The 27,529-nt window shown below is 54.0% G+C and overlaps 1 protein-coding gene and 1 pseudogene across 2 annotated transcripts in view; one reads left to right on the top strand and one right to left on the bottom strand.

Annotated features, from left to right (window-relative positions):
- LOC144806298 (uncharacterized) overlaps positions 1 to 15,754 on the bottom strand; it is a 104,058-nt gene extending 88,304 nt beyond the window's left edge. Inside the window, exon 1 of the mRNA XM_078672690.1 lies at positions 15,699 to 15,754. The gene's annotated coding sequence lies outside the window, so the exon portion shown is untranslated. The remainder of the gene's footprint in view (positions 1 to 15,698) is intronic.
- Positions 15,755 to 15,970: 216 nt separating this feature from the next.
- LOC144806303 (uncharacterized) overlaps positions 15,971 to 27,529 on the top strand; it is a 337,087-nt pseudogene continuing 325,528 nt past the window's right edge. Inside the window, exon 1 of the transcript XR_013605756.1 lies at positions 15,971 to 16,070. The product of XR_013605756.1 is annotated as an uncharacterized LOC144806303 (transcript). The remainder of the gene's footprint in view (positions 16,071 to 27,529) is intronic.

The following is a 27,529-nucleotide window of genomic DNA, read 5'->3' as shown; positions in this document are numbered from 1 at the left end:
AGGCCTCCTCACGTGTCCCTCCAGGGTACAAGGGCCCCAGGCCTCCTCACATGTCCCTCCAGGGTACTAGGGCACCAGGCCTCCTCACATGCCACTCCAGGGTACAAGGGCCCCAGGCCTCCTCACGTGCCCCTCCAGGGTACAAGGGCCCCAGGCCTCCTCACATGCCACTCCAGGGTACAAGGGCACCAGGCCTCCTCCCGTGCCCATCCATGGTACCAGGGCCCCAGGCCTCCTCACATGCCACTCCAGGGTACAAGGGCCCCAGGCCTCCTCACGTGCCCCTCCAGGGTACATTGGCACCAGGCCTCCTCTCATGCCACTCCAGGGTACAAGGGCCCCAGGCCTCCACACATGCCATTCCAGGGTACAAGGGCCCCAGGCCGAATCACATGCCACTCCAGGATACAAGGGCCCCAGGCCTCCTCACATGCCCCTCCAGGGTACAAGGGCCCCAGGCCTCCTCACATGTCCCTTCAGGGTACAAGGGCCCCAAGCCTCCTCCCGTGCCCATCCAGGGTAAAAGGGCCCCAGGCCTCCTCACGTGCCCCTCCAGGGTACAAGGGCCCCAGGCCTCCTCACGTGTCCCTCCAGGGTACAAGGGCCCCAGGCCTCCTCACATGCCACTCCAGGGTACAAGGGCCCCAGGCCTCCTCCCGTGCCCATCCAGGGTACAAGGGCCCCAGGCCTCCTCACATGTCCCTTCAGGGTACAAGGGCCCCAGGCCTCCTCACATGCCCCTCCAGGGTACAAGGGCCCCAGGCCTCCTCACATGTCCCTTCAGGGTACAAGGGCCCCAGGCCTCCTCACATGTCCCTTCAGGGTACAAGTGCCCCAGGCCTCCTCCCGTGCCCCTCCAGGGTACAAGGGCCCCAGGCCTCCTCACATGTCCCTTCAGGGTACAAGGGCCCCAGGCCTCCTCACATGTCCCTTCAGGGTACAAGGGCCCCAGGCCTCCTCACGTGTCCCCCCAGGGTACAAGGGCACCAGGCCTCCTCACGTGTCCCTCCAGGGTACAAGGGCCCCAGGCCTCCTCACATGCCACTCCAGGGTACAAGGGCCCCAGGCCTCCTCCCGTGCCCATCCAGGGTACAAGGGCCCCAGGCCTCCTCCCATGCCCCTCCAGGGTACAAGGGCCCCAGGCCTCCTCACATGCCCATCCAGGGTACAAGGGCCCCAGGCCTCCTCACATGCCACTCCAGGGTACAAGGGCCCCAGGCCTCCTCGCATGCCACTCCAGGGTACAAGGGCACCAGGCCTCCTCCCGTGCCCCTCCAGGGTACAAGGGCCCCAGGCCTCCTCACATGCCACTCCAGGGTACAAGGGCCCCAGGCCTCCTCACATGTCCCTTCAGGGTACAAGGGCCCCAGGCCTCCTCACGTGTCCCTCCAGGGTACAAGGGCACTAGGCCTCCTCACATGCCACTCCAGGGTACAAGGGCCCCAGGCCTCCTCCCGTGCCCCTCCAGGGTACAAGGGCCCCAGGCCTCCTCACATGTCCCTTCAGGGTACAAGGGCCCCAGGCCTCCTCACATGTCCCTTCAGGGTACAAGGGCCCCAGGCCTCCTCACGTGTCCCCCCAGGGTACAAGGGCACCAGGCCTCCTCACGTGTCCCTCCAGGGTACAAGGGCCCCAGGCCTCCTCACATGCCACTCCAGGGTACAAGGGCCCCAGGCCTCCTCCCGTGCCCATCCAGGGTACAAGGGCCCCAGGCCTCCTCCCATGCCCCTCCAGGGTACAAGGGCCCCAGGCCTCCTCACATGCCCATCCAGGGTACAAGGGCCCCAGGCCTCCTCACATGCCACTCCAGGGTACAAGGGCCCCAGGCCTCCTCGCATGCCACTCCAGGGTACAAGGGCACCAGGCGTCCTCCCGTGCCCCTCCAGGGTACAAGGGCCCCAGGCCTCCTCCCGTGCCCCTCCAGGGTACAAGGGCCCCAGGCCTCCTCACGTGTACCTCCAGGGTACAAAGGGCCCCAGGCCTCCTCACATGCCACTCCAGGGTACAAGGGCCCCAGGCCTCCTCCCGTGCCCATCCATGGTACAAGGGCCCCAGGCCTCCTCACATGCCACTCCAGGGTACAAGGGCCCCAGGCCTCCTCCCGTGCCCATCCATGGTACCAGAGCCCCAGGCCTCCTCACATGTCCCTTCAGGGTACAAGGGCCCCAGGCCTCCTCACATGCCACTCCAGGGTACAAGGGCCCCAGGCCTCCTCCCGTGCCCATCCATGGTACCAGGGCCCCAGGCCTCCTCACATGTCCCTTCAGGGTACAAGGGCCCCAGGCCTCCTCACATGTCCCTTCAGGGTACAAGGGCCCCAGGCCTCCTCCCGTGCCCCTCCAGGGTACAAGGGCCCCAGGCTCCTCACATACCCTTCCAGGGTACAAGGGCCCCAGGCCTCCTCGCATGCCACTCCAGGATACAAGGGCCCCAAGCCTCCTCACGTGCCACTCCAGGGTACAAGGGCCCCAGGCCTCCTCGCATGCCACTCCAGGGTACAAGGGCCCCAGGCCTCCTCCCGTGCCCATCCATTGTACCAGGGCCCCAGGCCTCCTCACATGTCCCTTCAGGGTACAAGGGCCCCAGGCCTCCTCACATGCCACTCCAGGGTACAAGGGCCCCAGGCCTCCTCCCGTGCCCATCCATGGTACCAGGGCCCCAGGCCTCCTCACATGACCCTTCAGGGTACAAGGGCCCCAGGCCTCCTCACATGTCCCTTCAGGGTACAAGGGCACCAGGCCTCCTCCCGTGCCCCTCCAGGGTACAAGGGCCCCAGGCCTCCTCCCGTGCCCCTCCAGGGTACAAGGGCCCCAGGCCTCCTCACATGCCCTTCCAGGGTACAAGGGCCCCAGGCCTCCTCGCATGCCACTCCAGGATACAAGGGCCCCAGGCCTCCTCACGTGCCACTCCAGGGTACAAGGGCCCCAGGCCTCCTCGCATGCCACTCCAGGGTACAAGGGCCCCAGGCCTCCTCACGTGCCACTCCAGGGTACAAGGGCACTAGGCCTGAGCCTTTCCATTCCTGGTGCTTTGCAGCAGTGAACGTCTTAGTGTTTCTTGTTGCTCAGATGTGTGTAATTTCTGATATTTAGACGTTTCCCTCGTCTTCATAGCTTGATTTTGTTTGAGAAAGTAACTATACTCTAGTCCTCCCCCAGCTGCCTGCATGGGGGGCTCCTTGACCACAATATCATGGGGGGGTGTCAGCCTGGAGGGGTGAGCAGGGCGTGGCAGTCTCTGCCCTCACCCACCACACTTCTATGCACATACATGATGACCATGCACATGCCCCGTGTGCCCCCACTCACACTTATACAGACGTTAGCAGCCATTTCCAGGCACTGCCATCTCGCTCTCAGCACCTGGAAGCCATCTACTTATCTCTGCTTTGTTTGATACAAAGCTTAATATCCACCTGTGTGTTTGTCATCATCAACTTTGCAGCGCCTGCCCTCGTTGGAACAGCCTTCTAAGCGCTCTGCCGCCAGTAGCATCAACCACTGCCCTGCGCATGTGCAGTTCGGAGTTCACTATGAACAATGACTGAGCATGCGCAGTTCGGGCGCTAGACCCGCATCTCTGAGCATGCGTAGTTGACCTGGGCATCTTTGTATCTGAATATGCTCAGTCCAACATCACTAGCTTGTATCTGTGTTGCAGTATCTGAGCGTCTGTAGTCTAACTTCAGTATCCGCGATCGGATAGCAGTGAATTTTCTCAGTATCTGGGCATGCGCAGTTGGTGACTGAGCGGTGCTGCAGCAGGCGGACGTGTGCCCGCAAGAGTGCTCCTGGCAGCGGTAGACGTGGGCCTGCCCTGTTCCCAGAGACTGGTCCCGGGGCGGGTAGAACGGGTGCGAGGGCAGCACAGGGGCACCAGAGCAGAGACAGCATAGCCACCGAGGGTACAGACTCCCTGGGTGTGATTGACAAAGTCCTATGAGTGACAGTCTGCTGCACATGCGTGGCACTTCAAGGTCCTATGAGTGACAGTCTGCTGCACATGCGTGGCACTTCAAGGTCCTATGAGTGACAGTCTGCTGCACATGCGTGACACTTCAAGGTCCTATGAGTGACAGTCTGCTGTAAATGCGTGACACTTCAAGGTCCTATGAGTGACAGTCTGCTGCAAATGCGTGACACTTCAAGGTCCTATGAGTGACAGTCTCCTCACGAGAAAAACTCAAGCAATCAAGACAAAGTGAACATATAAATATCCGAAATTACACCCATTTGAGCAACCGGAAAGTGTAAGAAGTGCCAAATGTATGACACTTAGAGCGACACTTTCTCACAAGGAAAACCAAGCAATGAAGTGCTTTAAAAAGAGCTAAATAGCAAAAATGAACAAACTTTTGAGCAATGCTAATCTCTAAAATCTCTTGAAACTAAAGCAATACCCCTGTAATGGAAGGTCACTGACCTACAATCTCTTTCTAAGATGATTCTACGGCAGAACACAATTACAGCGCCATCATGCATCAGAATTCAGACACTCCATGAGGAAGTTTGCAGAGGGCCTATGCTTAGCCTGACAAAACATCTATTGTGAATCGATACTGTGCCACAGAAACTGAGAACATTTTAGAAAACAGTGAACATGAAAATATGAAATTAAGAAAAAACATAACTCGGCTGTCAGTATTGTTGGACCCGGCCTCGTGGCGTGGTCCTACCCCTCCCGCGTGGCGGGCCCCGGATGACATCGGCCCTCCACAGAGCCCCGGGCGGCCCCTTCCGCCCGATCCTGCACGCACCAACACTACCGGTCCGGTTACCACCACGGGCCACCACACCGGCCTGACTCCATCATGGGCCCATCACGTCCTGAGCACGAGGCCTCGCCCGACTCCATCTTGGGACCACCACGTCACGAACACGTGGCCTCGGCCCCGGGCCAGGCCCCAGCAAAGCCCCGACATCAAGGCGCCAAGATCTACCCAGGTGGTCGAGTGGCCACTCGACAGATCCCGGAGGGAGGGGAGTTTCGATGGGCCTCCAACCGTCCCCGGACGCCTGGTATCGATCGCCCCCGGCATCCCTGGGTGCTGGCTCCACCCCCCTGCTGGGTGTCTGGACACCATCTTCCTGGCCCCTCTGGCCCCCAGGCGCGAGGGTCCGGACATCAAAGGACTCCAGTCCTATATCTGGGCCAGCCCCGGGGTAGGACGGCAGTTGTATCCTGGACTGGAAAGCCCTGCTGACGCTGTCACGGCCGACACCAAGACGAACTCATTGTCCCTGTAACCCGAGAATACCCTGAGAGCCTGATGGCGCTGCCGCGGCCCACCTTTGCCGAACCATCTTGAGAGCCTGCTGGCGCTGCCGCGGCCCACCTTTGCCGAACCATCTTGAGAGCCTGCTGGCGCTGCCGCGGCCCACCTTTGCCGAACCATCTTGAGAGCCTGCTGGCGCTGCCGCGGCCCACCTTTGCCGAACCACCTTGAGAGCCTGCTGGCGCTGCCGCGGCCCACCTTTGCCGAACCATCTTGAGAGCCTGCTGGCGCTGCCGCGGCCCACCTTTGCCAAACCATCTTGAGAGCCTGCTGGCGCTGCCGCGGCCCACCTTTGCCGAACCATCTTGAGAGCCTGCTGGCGCTGCCGCGGCTCGACCTCTCGGAACCCCCGGCTCGAGGATTGAGAGCTATGCGCAGGGTATCCCGTCCTACACCCCAACCGAGACTGTCCTGCTACCCTGACCCCCTTTTACGAGACTTTAAATACCCCTCAATCTACTTGTACATATCGCTGAGAACCAGCAGCCTTTAGTTCCTGATAAAGCTTACGAACTCGACCTCTGGTGTGTGTCCATTTGTAGTGTTGTGGTTACTCTGCAGTACGATCCTAGGAGAGGGCCCTCACCCAGGAGGCCTCTCTGTAACGCTCGGCTACTTCTTGACGGAGAGGTGGACCTAGGGGTGGTCAGTCAGACATCTTCTGCCTCCCCCGGGGTCGCCTTTCTAACATTGGTGGCAGGCGACGGGATCCGAGCCGACGCAGATCATACAGAGAGTAATTCACTCACTACCGAGAAAAACACACCGCGACCATGACTACTCAGGAAACCAGACCGACTGCGGAATTCCAGAAAGATAAGATGGAAGATTACAGCCACAAGGAATTAAAACAATTCTGCAAGGACCTAGGCATCGCTACCACGGGCCTCAACACCAAAGAGGACTTTAAATCAGCCCTGCAAGCCTGGGCGGACGCCGATAACACGCCTCCCCAGAATGAAGACAACCCGGGCCCGAACGGACGCCCGGAAACCGACGCGAACCCAGCGGGGGAAAGACCCGCAAACCTAGATACGGGCCTCCCCCACGGAGACGCCCGAGAACGAGAGAGGAACCGGCTCCACGAGTTGGAGCTCGCCAGACTCCGACAAGAAGGAGAGATACAGCTGGCAGAAAGGAAATTAGCCCTCGAGCAACTACGGCTGGAAGGAGACCTAGAGGAAAGGCGAAGACAACGAGACCTCGAAGAAAAGAAACTCGTGCTCGAGCATGAGCGCGGCCTCAAAGAACTGGAAATCAAGGCCAAGACAAACGAAACCGGCACCGCCGGGGGCAAGACCTCACCCCCGCCGGTGGACACGAAGGTGCACATACCCAAGGAGGTCGTCAAAGAATACTATAAGAACGACGACATCCAACAGTGGTTCAAAGCCTACGAGGTCGCCATGACCGCCCATCGAGTACCCCTCAAAGACTGGGGCGCCGGCTTATGGGGAAAGTTCACCAACGAGGGGAGAGACGCCCTGCTAGAGCTCCCCGACGCCGAGATGACCTCGTACGAACACATGAAGACCGCCCTCCTCACTCGCTACGGACTCACTCCCGAAATGTACCGGCAGCGATTCCGAGACTGTAAAAAAATCCCCGGTACCACTTGGGTGGAGTACGTGAACTTTTACAGCAGAGCCATCGAAGGGTGGATCAGAGGCTGCCAGGTCACCACCTACCAGCAGTTGGTCGACCTCATCCTATGGGAACATCTTTCCAATAACTGCTTCATCGAACTCCGGCAGCACCTCCTCGACAGCAAATTGACAGAGCCACGAAAACTCGCTGTCGAGGCGGATAGATGGGTGAGCACCCGAGTTCCCCGGAGTCCGATGGGAGACTACGGCCGGGGATCCCTGGGGAACCACCGACCACGAGGTGGCGGAGGAGGCCAGAGCAGGGGCCGAGACACCCCCACGGGGTCATCCCCTACCTCCCCGTCGCCATCCCTGGGTTGGAGGGGGTGCCCCCCAGCCAGACCCGGGCCCCGCCCGAATGTTACGTGCCACAGATGCCAGCGACAGGGCCATTATGCGAACGACCCTCTCTGCCCGATGAACCAGCGACCCGGCACCACCGGTCCCCCGAGCCGCCAGATCGCGGCCGCCGCCCTGAGTGCAGAGGGAGGCGAAGAAGAAGGCGACGACACCGAGCAGGCCGAGTGGGAGCCCGCCGCCATGATCTTAGCATGCCTGGGTGATCGAGACATGATCCCCCGAGACCCGATCCCATGTAACACCCAGAAATACCGCCAATGGGTCACCATCAATGGACGCCGGGCCGAAGCCCTCCGGGACACTGGAGCCAGCGTGACGGCGGTCCGCTGCCACTTGGTGACCTCCGAACAAATTCTTCCCAACGTCTTGTGCCCAGTCCGGTCGGCGGACAACTCTGAGAGTTTGTGCCAGATGGCCCGCATCCCCTTCGAGTGGGGAGGGGTGTCGGGCATGCTGAAAGTGACTGTCCGAGACGATTCCCCCGTGGACTGCCTCCTCGGGAACGACCTGGAAAGTTCCCTCTGGGCCGGCGTAGAGCGGAGAGAGCATCTGGGGATGCTAGGTCTTCCCGAGTGGGTCTGTGTGACTACCCGCTCCATGTCCGCCCGGGCCTCCACCCCAACGGAGGAAGACCCGATCGAGGAGCCGGAGTGGCCCGCACCTCCACCGCCCGCCGTCCCCGAGGACGCCGACCCTGAACCCGGCCCCCAGGGGCCCAGCCATGAAGAAATCACCGAGCTCGGCCACCTTCCAGAACTAGCTCAGTGGCGCCAAGAAGGTGGCCCCACCCGCGAACAATTCCGACAAGAACAGAGCACCTGTCCCTCCCTCGAGGGAATTCGACGACAAGCCGCCACTCAAGCCGCTGGAGACCCGGCGGGGTCCCACTGGGTCTATTGGGACAACGACCTTCTCTACAGTGAGCAGAAGATTGCCGAACCAGGGGCCAGCCGGGTGCTGGTCGTTCCCCTCCGATTTAGAGATTTCCTCTTGAACTTAGCACATGATGTGCCCCTCGCCGGGCACCTGGGGCAGGACAAAACTTACAGCCGCCTGGTGACTCATTTCTACTGGCCGAAAATGCGCAACGATGTGCATAATCACTGCAGAACCTGCCCGACCTGTCAAGCCAGCGGGAAGAGCGAGGGGAAAGTCAAAGCCCCGCTCCAGCCTTTTCCCGTGGTCACCACCCCCTTGGAGCGAGTGGGGATAGACATCGTGGGGCCCCTGGACCCCCGCACCTCTCAAGGGCACCGCTTCATCCTCGTTCTGGTGGACCATGCCACCCGCTATCCGGAAGCCATCCCCCTCCGAACCATCACAGCCCCAGTAGTAGGTCGAGCCCTAATGGGGATCTTCTCCAGAGTCGGCTTCCCCCGAGAAGTCGTGAGTGATCGGGGCACAAACTTTATCTCCAAGTATATGCGATCCCTGTGGCAACAGTGCGGGGTCACATATAAGTTCACCACCCCGTATCAACCCCAAGGGAATGGACTTGTGGAGCGGTTTAACCGAACACTGAAGGGAATGATCAAGGGCCTAGAGGAGCCACTACGACGCAAATGGGATGTTCTGCTGCCTTGCCTCCTGTTTGCGTACCACGAAGTACCCCAGAAGTCCCTGGGGTTCAGCCCCTTTGAACTATTGTATGGGCACCCGGTCCGAGGCCCCCTCAGCCTGGTCAAAGAAGGCTGGGAGACGGCTGTCCGAGGTGCTCCCCCAGATGTCTACTAGTACCTCCTGACCCTCCGCAACCAAACTCGGAAGTTCCGGGAACTGGCCGAAGCCAACCTGGAGGCTAGTCAGGAGGAGATGAAACGCTGGTATGACCGGAACGCCTCGTCGATCGAATTCGAGCCGGGCCAGCAGGTCTGAGTCATGTCCCCGGTTGAACCTTGCGCCCTCCAGGACCAATGGACGGGGCCCTTCAAGGTGGTGGAGCGCAAGAGCCCCGTCACTTACTTGGTGGACATGGAGTCCCCCAGGAACCCCCTCCGGGTTCTACACACTAACCGGCTCAAGCCGCACTTTGCCCGCACTGAACTAAGTCTGCTGTTAGCGACCGATGACGGAGCTGAAGACGACTCCGAACCTTTGCCAGATCTCATGAGCACCACTGAGAAGGACGGCTCCATCGAAGGGTCATGCTCTCCTCCACCCTGACCCCCGAACAGCACCATGACTGCCGGCAGCTACTGGGGCAGTTTGCAGATCTGTTTTCCCTCACCCCTGGAGTCACCCGGTGGTGTGTCCATGATGTAGACACCGGAGACAGCCGCCTGTAAGACACCGAGCTTTCCGAGTGCCCGACCGAGTGCGGGCCTGCATCCAGTCCGAGGTGGCCAAGATGCTAGCGCTGGGGGTAGTCGAACCCTCCGACAGTCCGTGGGCCAGCCCAGTTGTCCTGGTCCCAAAAGCCGCAGCACCCGGAATGCCCCCGGAGCTCCGGTTCTGTGTTGACTACCGGGGGCTGAATGCCGTCACCAGGACCGACGCCCATCCCATCCCCCGGGCGGATGAACTGATCGATTGCCTGGGGGCTGCGAAGTATCTCAGCATCTTCGATCTCACGGCCGGGTATTGGCAGATCGGCCTCACACCTGGAGCGCAAGAGCGATCAGCCTTCTCGACGCCTGATGGCCACTACCATTTCAATGTGATGCCCTTCGGCATGAAAAACGCCCCGGCCACCTTCCAGAGACTCGTGAATAGAGTGCTGGCCGGGCTAGAAGAGTTCAGCGCCGTCTACCTAGACGACATTGCGGTATACAGCCTCCACTGGGATGCGCACCTGACCCACCTCCGGGAGGTCCTGACGGCCCTCCGTCGGGCCGGACTGACCATAAAGGCCAGCAAGTGCCAGATAGGACAAGGGTCCGTGACGTATCTGGGACACCAAGTAGGGAGCGGCCAGGTGGGCCCCCTCCAGCCAAAGATTGACGCTATCCAGGCCTGGGAGCCCCCGGTCACCCAGACCGCCGTCCGAGCCTTCCTGGGGCTCACTGGATACTATCGGCGCTTCATCAAAAACTATGGGAGCATTGTGGGGCCCCTCACAGAACTGACCTCAAAGAGACTACAACAAAGGGTGCACTGGACCCCCGAGTGCCAGGTAGCCTTCGACACCCTAAAGACCGCTATGTGTACCGCCCCTGTGCTCCAAGCCCCCGACTACAGCCGGGAGTTTGTGGTCCAAACCGACGCCTCGGAGCACGGCATTGGGGCGGTCCTCTCCCAAGTGAACCCTGAAGGGGCCGACCTCCCCGTTGCCTTCATCAGCCGGCGCCTGCTGGCCAGAGAACAGCGATGGAGCACTATCGAGAGGGAAGCCTTCGCCGTCGTGTGGGCCCTAAAGAAGCTCCGGCCCTACCTCTTCGGCACCCACTTCTGGGTCCAGACCGACCACTGGCCTCTACGGTGGTTGATGCAGATGCGGGGAGAAAACTCGAAACTGTTGCGATGGTCAATCTCTCTCCAAGGGATGGACTTCACTGTGGAGCATCGCCCCGGCAACGACCACGCCAATGCTGACGGCCTGCCCCGATTCTTCCGCCTCGGCGAGGAGAATCCCCAAGAAGATGGGTGACTCTCCCCTGCCTTCAGCTGGGGGGGACGCGTGTTGGACCCGGCCTCGTGGCGTGGTCCTACCCCTCCCGCGTGGTGGGCCCCGGACTACATCGGCCCTCCACAGAGCCCCGGGCGGCCCCTTCCGCCCGATCCTGCACGCACCAACACTACCGGTCCGGTTACCACCACGGGCCACCACACCGGCCTAACTCCATCATGGGCCCATCACGTCCTGAGCACGAGGCCTCGCCCGACTCCATCTTGGGACCACCACGTCACGAACACGTGGCCTCGGCCCAGGCCCCAGCAAAGCCCCGACATCAAGGCGCCAAGATCTACCCAGGTGGTCGAGTGGCCACTCGACAGATCCCGGAGGGAGGGGAGTTTCGATGGGCCTCCAACCGTCCCCGGACGCCTGGTATCGATCGCCCCCGGCATCCCTGGGTGCTGGCTCCACCCCCCTGCTGGGTGTCTGGACACCATCTTCCCGGCCCCTCTGGCCCCCAGGCGCGAGGGTCCGGACATCAAAGGACTCCAGTCCTATATCTGGGCCAGCCCCGGAGTAGGACGGCAGTTGTATCCTGGACTGGAAAGCCCTGCTGACGCTGTCACGGCGGACACCAAGACAAACTCATTGTCCCTGTAACCCGAGGATACCCTGAGAGCCTGCTGGCGCTGCCGCGGCCCACCTTTGCCGAACCATCTTGAGAGCCTGCTGGCGCTGCCGCGGCCCACCTTTGCCGAACCATCTTGAGAGCCTGCTGGCGCTGCCGCGGCCCACCTTTGCCGAACCATCTTGAGAGCCTGCTGGCGCTGCCGCGGCCCACCTTTGCCGAACCATCTTGAGAGCCTGCTGGCGCTGCCGCGGCTCGACCTCTCGGAACCCCCGGCTCGAGGATTGAGAGCTGTGCGCAGGGTATCCTGCCCTACACCCCAACCGAGACTGTCCCGCTACCCTGACCCCCTTTTACGAGACTTTAAAGACCCCTCGATCTACTTGCACATATCGCTGAGAACCAGCAGCCTTTAGTTCCTGATAAAGCTTACAAACTCGACCTCTGGTGTGGTGTCCATTTGTAGTGTTGTGGTTACTCTGCTGTACGATCCTAGGTGAGGGCCCTCACCCAGGAGGCCTCTCTGTAACGCTCGGCTACTTCTTGGCGGAGAGGTGGACCTAGGGGTGGTCAGTCAGACATCTTCTGCCTCCCCCGGGGTCGCCTTTCTAACAAGTATAATATACCTAAAATTGGTAGGACAGCCCAGAAAATCAGCTCACACACCATTTGAAGGAGCAACTAACATCGGTGTACATAAGTGACAGTCTAGTAGAAGCGAGGCCCCCATCCAAACACAGCTGAGCATGGATTATACAAGAAAGTGAGAAAGACGTGCTAGCAACAGAGACCTGGGGCAGAACCAAGGCAGATCCACCCACCGGGCTCCACCTCACATGATCATACCAGGGCTTGAACATGTCGGCTCCAGTGTGACTCTTTCTGCTGTGCCCCCTCTGGAAAACTAGATGTAAATTATATAGATAATGACTTACATTTGGGTTTTCCGTTTTAAATCATTACGTTTTAGATTTCTTTATGGGCCTTTCAAGAGCAGCGAGCTATACAGGCTCAGTCAGGACTGTAAAATAAAGTATATTTTCAATTATCCACTGCCATTTAAATGGCAGAGCTCGGCCCTCCGTGGCACCAGTCTGACGAGAGCAGCCAGTGAGCAGAGCTACAGGCTCAGTCAGGCTGAACATTTAAATGCAATTTTCAAAAAGTAATTCAGACCTGAGCGGGCCACGGCTATGACGAATCTCCTCCAGTCTCTTTGTAATGAAGCTTGTGGGATGTCCTTCGGTCCAGTCGCTACAGGCACCAATTAACGGGCGGCACAGGAAGCAATGTGAGCAGTGCATGCAATCAAAGCAAAGAAACATAACTGCCCCTTTTTTGCGCCGTGGCCCACCTCACAAGTGACTATTTCCTGTCTCCACGCCCGGTAAATTGACACAATGTATATTGTTGCAGTCACTTGACTCCATGTCAGGTGAATGCAGCCCCCCGATGTAAATGCTAAGCCTGATGCGTGGTACTTGGCAGGACTGCAAGGGAAGGGCGTTAAACTGACTGCAGGCAGCCACTTCACACCATGTGATGCAGTCATCCAGTCAATGAATCCACCCTTGGAAACATGGGCAGACTTCACTGTCTCTGCCATTTCAAATGTGAGCTGGTGACACCTGGATGAATGTAGCACCTACATGCAGGGATAGGGTGGCCGGGTGCTTGGCCTGCCAAGGTATCGAGGCTTCACATTTTCAGTTCTGGGGATTCATGTAATGAAACAGTGCACTCTGGGAGCTTTATTCTTGTTCCGTTCAGTCAGAGGCGCCAGAGCGCGCTAGCATTTGGCGTAGGCTAATTAGAGCAGAGACCGCCAACCTTGTGAGCTACTAATATTATTTGTGCTGTAATAGTGACCACATCAGACAAGATCACATTAGTGCCCCCCCCCCCGTGCTAGATTACTCACAGTGATCACCTCAGTACATTCAGCAGGACTGCCAGCAGTAAAGTAAAAAAGCCTTTTCAGATTGGAATGCCTCCATACGGTTAGTATGACATTCGTAGCTGGCCCTGCCCCTGGCACTAAGGTAGTAATATCAGTAATAGTGTATCATTTATCACTCAGATATTAGTGTTACATATATTTTGGACAATCAGACATTTTGGTCTCCAAACATTAACTTGAGTTCTGAAAACACTTTTTTGTCTTGAATACACTCATTTGGTCTGTAGATAATAATTCAACAAAGCAAAACGTTTCAAATTAGCATGCTGGGATGCACATAAGAGAGCTACTTCCAGCTAGCTCACAAGTCACCAGTTGGAGAAGCCTGTTTTAGAAACGTTTGCTTTAATTAGTTTGCTTTGTGCACGGACATTGTAGGATAAACATAGTATATATGAGGTTCCCCATGCTGTGGGTATGCCACGGAACAATACTATTCACTTGTATTACTTTTGCCCAGGACCACTTCTGACCAAAGGGGAAAGAATGAGATTCACTCACTAGTACAGTACATGCCCGGAGCAGCACATGACCAATCCCTTGTTAATCTTGTGAGCTCATGGTGCTTACGGTTTGTTCTAGGCCAGTCATCGCTGACCGACACTGGGTTCATCCACAAAGACTTACTTAGTTCTTAGTTTTAAGCCTCAGATTCTACATGAAAGCTCATATATGCTGAAACAAAAATAAATACACATAACCCAGAAAGGTAGGTTGCTGTAAAAGTAGCTAGAATACTGAATTTGGTAAGAAGTCATTTGTGTAGATCAGTGGTTCTTAACTGTGGTCCGTGGACTCCTGGAGGTTCCACAGCGCATATTCAGGGGGAGGCAGAATAATATCTCTAACCATTATTATCCGCCAATCATTTGCATTTTGAGCTAAATAATTGTATAATAACAGATTCACATATAAGGATATTGGGTTCATCAAGCAACAATAATACTTATTTTAAGTCAGTACGGTATAACCTTCCCAATGTGTTTGAAAAATATCTTAATAGAATCCATAAATATATGGTTAGAAAATAATAACAATTAGGATAATGTTTTTAGTTGGAATCTTCTGCTACTTCATGCTCGAGCATGTGTTAATGCACAATAACCTGAACTAGCGATCAGCTGTTACTAATAACAGTGCTTCACTGTTTATGATTTTCTGGAAACACATATGTATTTGCACACTTAGAAATCCAGTGTTCTAAGCCCTCTGTGATCTATGAGTTGTGTACACCTAGACAACCCAAAAGAGCCTTCCAGGCTGCATGTACTCCCACCCACTGCTTTACATGAGCAGCACTTACAGACTCCAAGCACTTACAATTTATTTTTAAAGGGGGCTTTCCCGCACTTTTCATCAGAGCTAACATATTTCCATAAGTAAAGTACCACTTCTACCACTTCTGAGTAGCAGAATCAACATTATTGGTCTTTTAATTTTAGGCAATAATGGCCTTTGCCTACTTTTGACATTAAAACCCTGCGTGGCCACCAGCTTTGTCCATAAAATGTTTGATTGTTGTGCAGTCTATCCAAGGCCAATGCCAATTCCTGCAGGACCTTCTCAACCCTGTGCCCCTTCATCTTCTAGGATATTTGCAGCGCCATTTTAGGACTTAGAGAGACCAAGCTTCCTCAATCTGTTCTGCACATATTTACCAAACCTTCCAGAAAGGATGGATAATTCTTCACAAGCACGTCTTGAGGAATAAATCTCCTCCCTCTATTTGTCATCTGAGGCAGGATGGGCCAGGGCTATGCTGTGTTCACCACAGCTGTGGTGGGGTTAAAGGAGCCCTATGAAAATAAGTCATTTGAATGGTATTATACAATACCCGGTGGAAAGCGCACCTTCTCTAGACATCCTCCGCGTGAAAGAGAACATCTTCCCCCCAGGGGCCCCATAGAATCCTTCACCCCTGCCCCCTCCCCCCCAGGGGGCACCATAGAACCCTTCACCTCTGCCCCCTCCCCCCTAGGGGGCCCCATAGAACCCTTCACCTCTGCCCCCTCCCACCCAGGGGGCCCCATAGAACCCTTGACCTCTGCCCCCCCTCCCGGGGGCCCCATAGAATCCTTCACCCCTGCCCCCCCCCCCCCCTGGGCCCCATAGAATCCTTCACCCCTGCCCCCCCCCCCCCTGGGCCCCATAGAATCCTTCACCCCTGCCCCCCCCCCCCCCGGTGTCCAGTGCCCCCCCTCAGCCTGGGTCTGGTTCAGCTCTCTCTGGTGCTCGTGAAATCCCATCAACACAAACAGTGATGACGCTGCACTCACCCCTGACCCGGGGATCCTGCTCTGTCTGCAGCAAACCCTGAGGTCGGGGGTACTATACTGGTCCCTCTGCGCATGCGCAGACCCTGGCGGGCAGCTGTCATGGTTGCACACTGGGGCGCCGCGCATGCGCAGACTCCTAAACCTCAGCCTTGATCCCAACTAGTAGCTAAAGGTCCGCGCATGCGCAGTTGTAAACATTCGATCTTTTCACAACACGTAACCCGAGTTCAGCGCATGCGCAGATGTACACTCACACCTCCGGAAGTGACGTCCTCCGTGGCTGCAGCCAGGAAGTGTTCCTCGCAGACAGTGGAGTTGCAGCCCCGGGGGCGCCTCGAAGCGGAGGCTTCATCTGCAGGCGCTGTGAGGCTGGTGAGTCAGAGGGGAGGCTGAGGGGATAGGGGGAGTCAGGGAGGAGGGGGTGGGGGGGTTCACCTCTGTCATCGACCCTCATCCCTCAGCATTGACCCCTCAGACATTGTGTTGACTCCTCCTGGAGGCTCCTCGAGGCCCGGGGTCTTTACAAGAGACAGTGTGATCTGCATTTTTATAACCATTCGTGAATTATGTATCTATGTCCTCAGAGCACAGGTCCTGGACAATCATTGGCAAAGCCAAGAGATTGCTCCCATGCAAAGTCTCTTGGCTTTGCCAATGTTTGTTTAGCCATGCTGCACAGCTCAGAGCAGAGCAAAGCGCTGACACCCCAGAGTGCACCGCGGCCTTGGACTGTGTTATTCTTTGTCATGTTGCACAGCAGCTCGCGAGCTTTGCATCATGTCTAAATAAGCATTGACAAAGCCAAATACCTCTCCTGTTATCTGAGAGCTGTTTGGCTTTGTTAATGTTTTTTAGTGACGATGCAAGGAGTGTTGGCTGCAACATTACTCCAGGGCTTCCAACACCTGGGAAATGTGGGGATGATTTCATAAACACAGTCACTCATTTAATTACAATACCACACAGGCAATATTCCCTCTATTTTTATCCTTTGTGTGCGAGAGAGTAAGGTCTCTGTGTGCTGCTGCCAAGGCTATGTCCTCCAAGAACCTGACCATGCATGTAGACCAGGGTTTTAAGTGAGATTAAAAAACTAGGGTGTCTCTCAAAAAGCCTGACCAATGCATTTAAGGACGTGGCTTACAAAGCAATTAAGATAGTTTAGCATAGTGTGCCACCCGACTGATATTTCGCTTCTTCTGTCATTGCATCCAAATATATAATACAAGTATCTTTACACCTACAAGAAGCCAGGATTATTGGCTTTGTCAATGGTTGTTCGTTGAATAAAGTGGTATATCATATTGTAAATGCTTCTGGTCTTGTGGTAGAGGTTGTGGCTTAATGCTCGAGCTGCCAACTTGGGAGATGGGTTTTCTGTCTCGGGTCAGACTAACATTCTGCGATTCTCTGCAAATCAGTGAATCTCCCCAGGCATATAAATAAAAAAATCCAGTAAATCGCTCCTATACCTTTGGGTTGAGTTCCCACTATATAAAACTTGTTACATTTCTTTTCTAAATGCGGGACTGATGGTTTGTCTGTTGAAAGAATTTATGTTAAATGCAGCCCATGACGTACGCTGTGATCAGGGGAGCAACTAGACCCGACCTTCGGGAGGGGGCTAACACTCCCACCCAGTGATAGCCCTGGCACGCGTCGCACACTGTGCAACAGTCTTTCTTGGCGCCCCATCTCCTTCTTCCCCATGAATTCCATTACTACCACTCACCAACATCCAGGATCATCTGAAAGCACACATTGTGCTTTTAAACGTCCTGCATTTCTTTCCTTAAAGCAGCACGGCTGCAGGGCTGATTGCGGGCCTTTTGAAAGTATTTATGTTAATCACAGCGTCCGTCAAGGGCTGCATTTAGCATAAATACTTTCAAAAGGCACACAATAAGCCACACAGCTGAGCTGTATTTAGAAAATAAATGCATCAAGTTTAAAAGCAGGTACTTGTTCTTTCAGATGATTCTGAAAGCACACCTCATGTTTGTAGACTTGTTGCATTTCTTTTCTAAATAGAGCACAGCTTTGGGGTTGATTGTATGCCATTTGAAAGTATTTGTTAAATGCAGCCCTTGACGGGCACTGTGATTAACATAAATACTTTCAAAAGGCCCACAATCAGCCGAGCTCTAGTTAGAAAGGAAAGGCAGCAAGTACATGTTATGTTAATTAAATTTTTAGAGTGCAACGGTTACCCTGAGGTGTCCTGGCGCTATGCACTGCATATCAGGAGAAATGATGTCACTGAGTAAACAGCCATGTTTTCAGCCCCTTGTAAAAGAGAGGAGATCTGCTGAATTTCTCAAATGGAACGGCAGATCATTCCAGGTGATGAAACTCCGAGCTCCCCAACTGGCTTTTTAGGTCTCGTATAGGGCAGCGCATGCGCTGCCTCTGCGAGGCATCAAGTAATCAGTATTACTACTGAAACTCCACCCATTGCATTTGTCTTTGTATTGTCGCTTGCCATTGGTGGAATCTGGCATTGCTGTTCTTATCTTGCGCATTGTTGGCTTGTGGTCCGATACATCACTTCCTTTTTCTTAGGTTTCTGGAGGAAGCTGCATGGGCCAAATACAGTTAACTTACGCTGCTGGCTGTTATCTTTTTATTTAGGGACTACTTTTTTTCTTGTGGCATTTCCACATGTGGCAGCTTCCTGCACTTACCTAAACCTGTTTATTTATTTACCTTTAATTTATTCATAACTAAATCAGGCTTACATGATGCTGCCTATGCAGAGGCTCGAACCCTGTTTTCCTGCTCCAAAGTCAGCAGCGTTATTATTGAGCCACCTCTTTGCACCGTTTGTTGTATTTGGTTTCAGATGGTACATTTGTCCCTCTCAACCGTGTTTTTTTTAAATTGTATCTGTCTCCATGTGTATTATTTTTTTCTATTTATCTCTCCCCACCCCCCTCCGAGATTCTTGTTTATTTTTTAATAAGTAAATAATGCAGCCCACGCCGAGGATCGGAACCCTGTTATCCAGCTCCAAAGTCAGCAGCGCACGCAGCCTGCCATCTGTGTTGTGTCAGGTTACAAATGGTTTCACTTTCGGGGCTTCGCTGCTGCGCCTGTTGTAAATGCCCCTCCTTTCGGTGCCTGGTTCTCTCCCATGTGATTTCACTCACTGAATATTTTTGTGGGCTATCATATCGGCGTTCGCGCTTCTTTCTATTCCGGCATGTGATGGCCTCTCATTCCTCCTCCCGTGTGGGTCTGGCCGAGGCTGGCGATGGAGAACTCTTTCAATTGTCTCTAAACACTTCACTGTAAATACACCCGTCAAGAGGCCCCATGTTATGTGCTTCACCTTGCGTCAGGCTCTTTCATGACCTCTTCCCCAAACCGTATGTTCCATTCTGTGACTTGTAGCGTCAAAATGTAAATTTTAGAAATGGTCGTAGTGGCATTGCCGTGGCATGCGACCACTTGGACACAAAGTCTTAAGTTACTAACACGCTTTTATAATAGTGATAGCCAACGTACATAGCCACAAGTATATTTTTATATTATTTTCCTTTAATTGTTTTCATGATTCCCGAGTGAACATGTCACTTATCTAATGAATGTTGAAATAACTTTGACCCCACTAATACAAGTTCCGAGCGTGAACAGGACATGCCTTAAATACTTCAAGTGTGCCGTGCCATGTAGCTTTAATTATATGCACCAGCCCCACCCCCAGAAATCAACCCGCAGCCACTCGCAAACAATGCACACGGTTTTCTGTCGAGCAAAAATGTATTTCAATTTTTTTGAAATACGAGTTCCGAGCTTGAACAGAGCGTTCGCGAAGTAATTCTCTCTAAACACTTCACTGTAGACGCACCCGTCAAGAGGGTCCATGTTATGTGCATCACCATCGCCTATTGAAAATACAAGTGAATATCAAAGCATTGTTGCTCTGCACAACTCCAAAGCCAGTTGTTTTATCTGTTTCTGGCACATGTGCAACCCAGAAAAACATTCTTCCACCTCTAAAGTGGCAACCCTGGACAATTTGCGGCAGTCTCTAGAACAGGAGCTGCTGCCACAGGTGAAGCAACAGGAGCTGCTGTCACAAGTGAAAGATATAATTGCAAACAATAAGTGCCAGGAAAGGAGGAGGTCATTTGCAGAGACCCAAACAACAAGAGGCCCATTCAACCGGCAAGTTTTCATTCAGATGATGTTCGGTTGTTTTAGCTCTGCTGCTCTTTTCACGTTCTGCCAAACTGCTTTAATCTCTTGTTTTTATCTTGGTTAACCGAGTTTGTGGAAGATTATAGTTAAACACGTGTCCTTCAGAAGAACAAAGCTGAATGTGTTAACTTAAAGCGGCAGATTGCAACCCAGTTCGTACATGGCCTAATCCGTGGCATGAATGCATCTTTGCCGAGTAGTAGTTTACCATAAACTGCTCAGCGAGTCATCAAGTTGCCTGAGCATGACCCATCAATGCAGTGGATAGTAATGTAGCTCAGTGGGCTAATGTGCACACTTTAGAAAAATTATGTCTGAAGTGCAGGCTCAAAATCAATGTAGGGTAAGGAAGCAGGGGTGTTTGGGCTGCAAAGTATGTGTCATGAGGATGGTGAAGATTATAATCCTAGAAAGGATGTTAGTGGGGCTAATGCGCCTGCTTTGCACATATCGACTTCTGCTATTCTCGGTTCCCGTATCAAAAATATGTGTGCTGCGAAGATCTGTAATGTGTTGGTTTAAGTCCTTTCAAGCCAGCTCATTGGGTTAATGCCGGTTTTGCAGAGATTATTTTTACGGATTGTTCACAAATACCAGTGTCAGAAAATACTTGAGCAGGAGGTGTCTGCTGTGACAGTCTTTACATATCCGAGATTTGATTGTAATGCACGCTCACTGTTATTATTTTAAGGGCAATACAACTAAAGTTTATCAGCGGTGACAGAGCAGCAACAGGTCTCGCATTTACACAAGTTTGAGCTATTGGCATTGTAAATGAGAATGCCTTTTATTTATGTTTTGGTTTTTGAAACATAAATAAAACACATTGTGATTTGCAATGTCAATAATTCAGATGTGCCATAACAAGTGCCGTAGCCACCGTCCTCAGACTTTCTTCTGGAAGATAAAGCTTTATTTTTCTTATGATTCTGAGTATCAGAAAACAAGCTGACACCACCGTGCTTATGTGGTCACTAAACGTAAGTTTGTTATGCACGAACACCCACAGATTTGTTGCTTTCCCGGTGGGGGCAGGGCAAATACCAAAATCTTCTGGTCACCAGTCTGGTGTCCATAGGTGTGGGTTATTCCCGAATATGATGACTTCTGTTTTGCTTGAATTTAGTTTCAAGCAGTTGGTCGACATCCACCCTGAGATGGATTTCAGACAATCATGAAAACATGCCCCAGTTTCCTTTTTCTCCCCATCTCTAGGAGATAAGACAATTTGAGTGTCGTCCACATAGGAGGTGAGTTGGAAGCCAAAGGATCTTATTAAACATACCAGAGTTATCAGGTACACATTAAAAGGTATCTGGCTAAACAATGAGCCCTGAGGCACCCCACAAGAGAGGGAAAACGGCTTTGACATGTTGTTGTCGTCCAGATCAACTGTTTGTGTTCTTTCAGATAGAAAGGACTGCAGGAGGTTCCAAGCAGCACCCTGTACCCCTGCTTCAGACAGCCGTTCCATCAGAGCTTCATGATGGACCGTGTCAAAGGCCGCTGACAAATCTAGCATAATCAGTATTGCCTTGCCTCCACAGTCCAAGGCCTCCCTCACTTCCTCTGTAGATTTAATTAAGGCCAGCTCCGTGCTGTGTTTGCCTCTAAACCAGTATTGAGACTGGTCGAGTAGATTATTGGTTCGAAGAAATAAATCGAGCTGGGTATTCATAGCTTTGTAAGCAATTTTTGCAGGAGGCGAAAGCCGTGAAATTGCCCTATAACAACTTGGGTCCTTAGGAACCAGAGTCGTTTTTTTAATAGAGGGAGCAATGTGGCCTTCTTCCAGTCCCTGGGAAATATGCCGGTGGTGAATATGGTGTTGAGCAAAGCGGTAAGAGCTGACCCTATGACTTCCGGGATTAATTTCAATACAAACGCCGGACATGGGTCTATTGACCCTGATTGAAAAGAGTTCAAAAGATTGATTGAGTCTGATGTTTCTAGCAATGAGAATTTATCTAAAACTGGTGTAGGGTTGGGTCTATTAGGTTCTATTTTAGGTGGCTGCACTCTTTCACCTTTTTGGGATAAAGTGAATGTAGACAAAATACATTCTACCTTTTGTTGGAAAAAAGGAGCCAATTTTTCGCACAATTCAGGACTACTTAAGCTCTTATGGGCTGGTGCTGCAAGTTTAGTAATACTTTTAAAGAGTTCTTTGAGACTGGATTTAACTTGAGAAATTAGTTTTTCTTTTTTGTTTCCAGCAATAGTTCCTTATAGATTCTGAGACTGTGCTTATACAGTTCTCTATCTTTGCTTTTATACCCTTTCCTCCATGCCCGTTCTAATATTTTACAGGCTGTTTCAGGTTTTTTAAATCATCTGAGTACCAGGGGGCTGAGGTTTGGGCCCGTTTAGGGGTCCAATGTTTAACCGGAACTAATTTATTGCATGCCACGTCTATCCAATCTGTATAGGCCGACGTAGCTTCGTCCACCCCAGAGGGGAGAGGGTGCAAGGTTCTCTTCAAACAATCTGCATTTTTCCAGGCTCTTTTTGCAATCTTCCTTTATGGGTTCAGGCCTCGGTTGAAGGCCTTTTGACCCTTTCGGTTCAAATAAAATGGCACTGTGATCGGACCATGCCAATGGGAGTAGCACAGTGTAGGTCAGATTTTGATTATTAGAAACCGTCAGCATATTACATGCCTGTATTTTATATGCATAGCTGAGTGGGTTAATACGCCTCCTGCAGAGAGTCTGTCAGCATATTACAGGACTGTATTTTTTATGGAGAGTTCAGTGGGTTAATGCGCCTCCTGCAGAGAGTCTGTCAACATATCACAGAACTGTATTTTATATGGGGTACTCAGTGGGTTAATGCGCCTCCTGCAGAGAGTCAGCTGCATATTACAGGACTGTATTTTATACGGATAGCTCAGTGGGTTAATGTGCCTTCTGTAAAGAGTCCGTCAGCATATTACTGGACTGTATTTTATATGGATAGTTCAGTGGGTTAGTGTGCCTCCTGCAAAGAGTCTGTCAGCATATTATAGGTCTGTATTTTATATGGATACCCCAGTGGGTTAATGCGCCTCCTGCAGAGAGTCTGTCAACATATCACAGGACTGTATTTTATATGGAGAACTCAGTGGGTTAATGTGCCTCCTGCAGAGTGTCTGTCAGCATATTACAGGACTGTGTTATATACAGATAGCTCAGGGGGTTAATGGACGTCCTGCAGAGAGTCTGCCAGCATATTACAAGCCTGTATTTTATATGGATAGTTCAGTGGGTTAATGTGCCTCCTGCATAAAGTCTGCCAGCATATTGCAGGACTGTATTTGATATGGATAGTTCAGTGGGTTAATGCGCCTCCTGCAGAGAGTCTGCTGAATATTACAGAACTGTATTTTATACTGATAGCTCAGTGGGTTAATGTCCATTGCTGCAGTCGTCCATAGCTGCACTCCATTGCTGCACTCCATTGCTGCAGTTCATTGCTGCAGTCCATTGCTGCAGTCCATTGCTGCAGTCCATTGCTGCAGTCCATTGCTGCAGTCTATTGCTGCAGTTACTTGCTACACTCCATTGCTGCACTCCTTTGCTTCAGTCCATTGCTTCAGTCCATTGCTGCAGTCGTCCATTGCTGCAGTCGTCCATTGCTGCACTCCATTGCTGCACTCCATTGCTGCACTCCATTGCTGCACTCCATTGCTGCGGTCGTCCTTGCTGCAGTTGTCCATTGCTGCGGTCCATTGCTGCGGGCCATTTCTGCAGTCGTCCATCGTTGCACTCCATTGCTGCACTCCATTGCTGCACTCCATTGCTGCACTCCTTTGCTGCACTCCTTTGCTGCACTCCTTTGCTGCGGTCCATTGCTGCACTCCATTGCTGCACTCCATTGCTGCACTCCATTGCTGCAGTCCATTGCTGCACTCCATTGCTGCAGTCGTCCATTGCTGCAGTTGTCCATTTTTGCAGACGTCCATTTTTGCAGACGTCCATTTTTGCAGACGTCCATTTTTGCAGACGTCCATTTTTGCAGACGTCCATTGCTGCAGTCCATTGCTGCAGTCCATTGCTGCGGTCCATTGCTGCAGTCCATTGCTGCGGTTCTTTGCTGCAGTTCATTGCTGCGGTCCATTGCTGCAGTCCATTGCTGCAGTTCATTGCTGCAGTGCATTGCTGCACTACATTGCTGCACTCCATTGCTGCAGTTGTCCATTGCTGCACTCCATTGCTGCAGTCGTCCATTGCTGCAGTCCATTGTTGCACTCCATAGCTGTGGTCCATTGCTGCGATCCATGGCTGCACTCCATTGCTGCAGTCATCCTTTGCTGCGGTCCATTGCTGCGGTCCATTGCTGCGGTCCATTGCTGTGGTCCATTGCTGCAGTGCATTGCTGCAATCCATTGCTGCACTCTATTGCTGCAGTTGTCCATTGCTGCACTCCATTGCTGCAGTCGTCCATTGCTGCAGTCCATTGTTGCACTCCATAGCTGCGGTCCATTGCTGCAATCCATGGCTGCACTCCATTGCTGCAGTCATCCATTGCTGCACTCTGTAGGAAATGGGATCCCCGGCCGACCAGAGCTTGCGCCCGAGTCAATCAGAGACCACCACTCCCCCGTCAGGGCCAGGGGGTCACCCACCAAGACAACCCCTACTCGCCCTCTAGGTAACGTGGCGCGAGCAGCAAGGCCGATCTCGGAGGTCATGTGTAAAGCATTTGCGCACGCACCCCCAGCAACAACCTCCCGGGCCCCCCACAAAAGGAACTCCACACCAGGTATATATGAAAATAGTCTTTGTATTAAAAAGGACACATAGGAACACATACTTTACAGGGTGCCAGGGGCACGGGCAGGGTTTACAAGGGAGTATATACAGGACAGGGCCAGGGGACCACTGCCAGGAATATGCACCTGATGGAGCGGGCATTAGAACATATAACAACTGGGAGCTTCCTCGAACTAGGACTAGAACACACAATCACCAGGAGCTTAGCATTAGGATACGTCACGCCCCGGGGTTTCACAGGACTAGCAATAGAGCTCACTCTAACCAGTGTCACATACATGAGACCTAGGATATTTAGGAGGGAAGGAATGGCAAGGCACATAACACATCAAGATCACTTTTAGAGGGGCAACAGAGAATACTCTCAGGGTTCACATAAACATTCACCAATAATTTCCATCAGGCCAACTGGCCGTTCTGGGGCCAGGACCCCCCAATGTCTCAATGTCCGGACAGGCTGCAGGTAGCCATGAACAACCTTACACGTGGCAGCTGCCCACGAAGTGCTGGGCAGCTGAAGGGCCAAGGATGGGCCACTCGATGGAGCCGCGCAGGCTCGAAGCCAAGGGCAGGGGTTGAGCCCCGCAGGCTCCGGAGGGTTGAGCGCCATGAGGGAGCCTCTAGGGGCTCGGGGACACTGGTGCAGGGACTGAGCCTCGCAGGCTCGAAGAACAAAGGGCCACGGTGGAGCCTCTCGGGGCTCGGTACTGCCGGAACACAGGGGAGCCTCCTCGGGGCTCGGGGACGATGGAAGAGCCTCTCGGGACTCAGGAGGGATGGAGCCTCTCAGGGCTCAGGACATCGGGGGAGCCTCGCTGGGCTCGGGGAATCGTGGGAGCCCCACTGGGCTCGGAGCAGCAGCAGGATAGGGGCGGAGTCCCTCTCGGGGGACTCGGTTTTCAATCGGAGCCTCTGGGGGCTCGAGGATCACGGGCGGAGTCCCTCTCGGGGGATTGGGGCCAAGCGGGGGCAAGCGGGGTCCCACTCGGGGGACCCGGCATCACTGGGGGCCCCACGGGCCTCTAAACACATTTCTGCTCATGCTGGAGGGGAGGGGCGGCCACCGGCAATGTGGCCCGACGCCCCGCCTCCCCTCCTGCAGCACTCACCGGTCGGCGAGCGCGCCGGTCTCTCTTCGCTCTCCGGGGCTCCCTCTGGCTCCTGGGGGCCCCGGGGGGAAGACGCGGCAGTCCTCGGGTCAAGCAGGGGCGCGGAGTAGGCTCCCGCTGCCCCCTGCATTATTCGGCTCTCCTCTCCTCGCCTCCACAGCTCCTCGGGCCGCCATCCAATCACAGCGCGGCCCGGGGGAGGGCTTCACGGAGGGGTCCCGGGCCGGCGGCGGTGACTCGGGGGAATTGACGAGGGCCAGGCCCCCCTCGAGAATGGGGGCAATAGCGAGGTAGGCACTCGCTGGGGGTGTAGAACCCCGCAGAACAGGGCAAATGCCGGGTGGGCACCGGCTGGTTGAAGGAAGCGCTCCCAGCGCTAGAAACACGGGCAAAGCGCTCCAAAGCGCTCGGGGACAGAATTAAGCGCTCCAAGCGCAAGGGGTCGGAGGAAAGCGCTCCAAATCGCTAGATGAAGGATAGCAAAGTCCATGGGAGAGTCGGGGACAGAATGAAGCGCTCCAAGCGCTATGGGTCGGAGGAAAGCGCTCCAAAGTGCTAGATGAAGGATAGCAAAGTCCATGGGAGAGTCCAGGACCTCAGGAGGAGCACAGCAGCTCCTAGGAGGGGCAGAGGGCCAACAGCAGTTCAGGAGCAGGGCAGGGCCCAGGGAGGCCAGCCAACCCTGAGCCCATGCAGCAGCATGCCCCTGGCAGGATTCAGTCAGGACAAGCAGGAAAGAGAGAGAGAAGAGGGCACACCCTCCTTTTATACATGAGACCCCTTTGTCTCAAAAGGGGCAGGCAGGATGAGAACCAGCTAGAACTGGTTATCAGGAATTTCTTGTTACTGGCCAGGTTAGGACACCAGACGCACCCCAGGTGGGTGGAGCCAGCATTGTGGGAGGACAGCCCAGACCCATACAGGATACAGGCCCAGCCCCTCCCTCACTTCAGCCAATCACGCGCCAGTATGCTTACTGCACACACACACCGATGTCTAGAAGTGGCACTTCTCTTTTAGACACACACACGTCACATACGTCATCTTACAGCATTCCATCACATGAGTTCATACATACCAGACTCGAGCCTGTACCCCTCACGCACCAGGAACTATCAGGGGCACACCCATTCCCCATGCATTCCTATGGGAGGCCAGTCCTCACCCATGTCCACGCACTCAGAGGGGGAATCACCATCCCCAGGTCACATTTATCAAGCAAATCTTCCGGGGTGGACCGGCCAGAAGGGCCCCGTCCAACACACTCCTTTGCTGCGGTCCATTGCTGCGGTCCATTTCTGCGGTCTATTGCTGCAGCATTGCAGCAGTCGTCCATTTCTGCACTCCATTGCTGCACTAGTCCATTGCTGCGGTCCATTGCTGCAGTCGTCCATCGCTGCAGTCGTCCATCGCTGCAGTCGTCCATCGCTGCAGTCGTCCATTGCTGCAGTCCATTGCTGCAGTCCATTGCTTCAGTCCATTGCTTCAGTCCATTGCTTCAGTCCATTGCTTCAGTCCATTGCTGCAGTCGTCCATTGCTGCTGTCGTCCATTGCTGCTGTCGTCCATTGCTGCTGTCGTCCATTGCTGCTGTCGTCCATTGCTGCACTCCATTGCTGCACTCCATTGCTGCACTCCATTGCTGCACTCCATTGCTGCGGTCGTCCTTGCTGCAGTTGTCCATTGCTGCGGTCCATTGCTGCGGTCCATTTCTGCAGTCGTCCATCGTTGCACTCCACTGTTGCACTCCATTGCTGCGGTCCATT

Source organism: Lissotriton helveticus (genome assembly GCF_964261635.1).
Source record: "Lissotriton helveticus chromosome 1_1 unlocalized genomic scaffold, aLisHel1.1 SUPER_1_unloc_6, whole genome shotgun sequence".
In the NCBI taxonomy this organism is placed as follows: domain Eukaryota; kingdom Metazoa; phylum Chordata; class Amphibia; order Caudata; family Salamandridae; genus Lissotriton; species Lissotriton helveticus.
This window is presented reverse-complemented; position numbering and strand designations above follow the sequence as displayed.